General features: G+C 50.6%; 1 pseudogene; it reads left to right on the top strand.

Annotated features, from left to right (window-relative positions):
- The first annotated feature begins 1,946 nt into the window (after window positions 1-1,946).
- On the top strand, window positions 1,947-3,571 carry LOC123407098 (annotated as a pseudogene).
- Window positions 3,572-3,884: the final 313 nt, after the last annotated feature.

The raw sequence follows: 3,884 nt of genomic DNA, 5'->3' as shown, positions 1-3,884 counted from the left end.
TTCCGTGCACAGGGGTGGAGTAGTGGTGAATAAATGCCTACGTTACAGGTAACGTATGTATTAAATGCTAATAATGGTAATGAAAACGTATGACTGTTGCCCTCTAGGGGGGTTACGATATACAGAGTGGAATCCAGTCGGTAAGTTTGATACGCTCCGAATGCTCATCTCTGACTTGATGATGGAGGAATCGTCACCGACTGGATGATGGGAAGTCCTTACTTCAGTCGGAACTGACTAAGGGCCTTGTCCCTTATGAAGGGTAGTCCTTGGGTAGGACCTATAGGGCAGGCCTGTGACCCTACCCTGGGACTATAACCCCATCAGCTGGATCATTGGGGATGGGAATCCCTTCAACATGTGGAGTACCCCTTGTGCCTACCACACTAGGATTCTTGACCTTTGAAGGATAGATATCGTCATGTATGACTTCAACTTCGGAAAGAAATACAATGTGGTTGCGTGCAGAAGCTAAGTATTGAATGTTTCATATGTGCCTGATGAAGCGCAGATCCATGGAGGGCTCTTCGAATCCATTTGGTTCGATTCTTGCGTTGTTGATGGTTTTCATTAGGAGCATAGTTATACTCTTCATACCGATCTGGAGGCAAATCTTGTGCAGCATTGGGGCGTCTTTGTCTTCCACCCTTCTTAGGGGCAGTGCATTGTCATTAGCCATTGAATTCAGTCTTAGGATTGGCTTCGCAGTACATATCAGACATGAACTAGTTTCAAGTGAGTCTAGATGTATAATTCAGACTATGAGATCTAAGTGATTATGTCGCCGTTACAAAAAAAGACACATTCATGACATTATGAGCCGAGCGAAAACATCCTTTTGTTCATGAATGTGACACTTTCTAGACGATAATTGTGACAAAAACACGTATGATCATATATGCGGTGGGCTCTTACTTCTATGACAAAAAAATTATGACAGAATGACCACTCAACGTTTGCACTTTCTTAACAATTATTGTACAAGTTAAGTTCAGCGTTGTTCTGACGATTAAGATTTTTCTGTTTGACGGAAAGCCTGACCTTCAACAACCTTTGTTGCATCACTTCTCAATAGCTTTAGTGCTCGGAGAGTAAACATAGCATATTATCAGCTAGTTATTTATTGATAGCAAACAACTAGCAGGTCAAGCCGGAGCCTTCACTCACTCTGCTTGGGTCAGCAGCGTATCTCTAAGGCTGGTTGTAATGGGTAGTATCATATATTAGTATCATGCATATGATACTAGTGTATGATACCATAACCGTAATGCATAGTATCATGTGTTAGTATCATATGATGGTTCATTTATTGACATGCAAGACACATAGTAGCACAATATTTAATATGATACGGTATCATGATATGATACTCAACCCTCTCTTTCTTCATTTAATTCTATGTCACCTCATCAAAATTGCTTAGGCTGTGTTTGGTTCAGCGTTTCTCTACTGTATTATATACAGGTGTATAAAAAATACAGGTGTAACTTACGGATCCTCAACTGTTTCTAGACGGAAAGTGAAACGGCGGATGAACATCCGTATTTTTCTTACCAGCGTATTTAGGTGCAAAACGACAATCCAAACAGGGCGTTAGTTGACATACATGATACTATCTATGATACTTCCATTACGGGCAGTCTAATTGATGGAGACGATCGAACTTCAATCCACCCGCTTCATTTGTTTTCCAAGCAGGCCAATCCACCCACTTCATTTGTTTTCTAAGGAGGCCAATCCACCTACTTCATTTGTTTTCCAAGGAGGGTCATCAGCGATTCCGCTGAGGGTATTGTCTAGTAGTACTTCTCCGGTAATGCCTAGCCTTTTTTTAAGCAAAAGAGGACTTCCTCAGATTTCCATTAAAGAGAAATCAGGGTTACCACCCCACGCACTACAAAAGCAAATGCGTAGTGCAGAAACAATTGCGTGAGAGTGATGACGAGTGATCCTCTATAAGAATCAGCACCATGGGGATCGCCTTAAAAACACACGAAGCACCTGGCCTACAAAACAGAGCCAGGTACACGCGCACGCTCGCTGCAATGGCACTCCCCTTCGCCGTGCGCCGGCGAGAACCAGTCCTCGTCGTCCCGGCCTCACGGACGCCCCAGGAAACGAAGCGCCTCTCCGATATCGACAGCAAGGAGTCTCTGCGGGTGCTCATGCCGGGCGTCTTCGTCTACCGCGGCCGCCCGGCGTGCGGCGACGACGACCCGGTGGACATCATCGGCCGAGCGCTGTCGGAGGCGCTGGTGCACTACTACCCGCTCGCCGGGCGCTTCAGGGAGGTGGAAGGTGGCAAGCTGGTCGTGGACTGCACCGGCGAGGGCGTGCTGTTCGCGGAGGCGGACGCCGACGTGCGGCTGACGGAGCTCGAGGAGGCAGCCGGTGGTAGCCAGGGGCTGACGCTGCCGTTCCCGTGCATGGACGAGCTCCTCCTCGACATGGATTGCTCTAGTGGCGGTGTACTCACCTGGCCGTTGGTGGTGATTCAGGTCACGCGGCTCCTCTGCGGCGGCTTCGTCTTCGGCATGCGCATCAACCACGCCATGTGCGACGCCGCGGGAGTCTACCTGTTCATGTCAGCCGTCGCCGACCTCGCCCGAGGGCTCCCCGCGCCGGCCGTCGCGCCTTCCTGGTCCCGCGGCCACCTCGACGCGCCGCACACCAAGCCCGACGTCGCGCCGTCGCTGCCGTTCCCATCCCACGGAAGCGACGACACCGTCATGCGTTCGTTCGTCTTCCGGCTCGCCGACATCGCGTTGCTGAAGAAACGCCTCCCCGGTGCGCCGGCCGCGACGAGGTTCGAGGTCCTCGCGGCGCCCGCACGGTGGCGCTCGCGCTCCCGCCGGGTGAGGTCGCGCGGCTGGGAATCATCGCGAGCTTCAGGAGGAACGCCGCCCTGCGGCTCCCAACGGGATACTACGGCAACGCGTGCGTGCCGCTCAGAGCGGCAGCGTCCGCCGACGACATGGGCGGGAGCTCGCTGGGCGACGTGGTGGAGATGATACAGAAGACTAAGACGACAGCCGCGCACGTGCGGTCGGCCGCCGACATGCTGGCGCTGCACGGGCCGCCGCCGTTCGACTCGCCGAACATGTTCCTCCTCTCCGACCTCCGGCACGTCGGGTTCCACCGCGTGGACTTCGGGTGGGGCGAGCCGGTGTATGGCGGACCGTCTCGGGTGTATCTCCATGGGACGTTCTTCGTGGCCGTCAAGGACGGTGACGGGGAGGACGCCGTGGCCGTTCCAATCACGCTGCCGAGGACGGCCATGGGGCGGTTCGCGGCGGAGATAGAAACCTCGCTGAAGGCTTGATTATACACCTGAAAAATAAGCAGATGCGTCGACCTGCGGACGTAGTACTCTCGTTGTACTAATACTAGCAAAATGGCGTGCGTTGCAACCGGAAAAAAAAAATACCACATGTTTTTTATCTTTTTATAATCATTTCAATTTATTAAAATAATAAGCTAACTAACTAATGTAGTCAGTCCTATCCTATTTTGTTGAGAAATCAACTCGTTCATTGTTAATTCTATCATGATGAGGAATTGAGCGGGACAAGCAAAGCAAAACAAAGAGGTTACGTGAATTGATCAATGAACTGTTATCTTATGTCACTCATGTTGTAGAGAATGTGGGATCAGATGACAAACTGAAGGTGGTATTCCATTCTCTGTCTCTACAACAATACAATCTTACATTCAATACATTTATTCATCAGCAAACAAATCCCCACAAAACAAAATTTCTTGCCGGTGCTTGGCACACGGTTGGAGGAATGGGGAGGGGATCTCACGAGATGATGAGTTCCTGCCGGAGGAGGAGATACGATGAGGGGAGCAAGGGTTAGACGCCTCTATCTGGCCATAACTAA

Source organism: Hordeum vulgare, chromosome 1H (assembly GCF_904849725.1).
Source record: "Hordeum vulgare subsp. vulgare chromosome 1H, MorexV3_pseudomolecules_assembly, whole genome shotgun sequence".
Classification (NCBI taxonomy): Eukaryota; Viridiplantae; Streptophyta; class Magnoliopsida; order Poales; family Poaceae; genus Hordeum; species Hordeum vulgare.
This window is presented reverse-complemented; position numbering and strand designations above follow the sequence as displayed.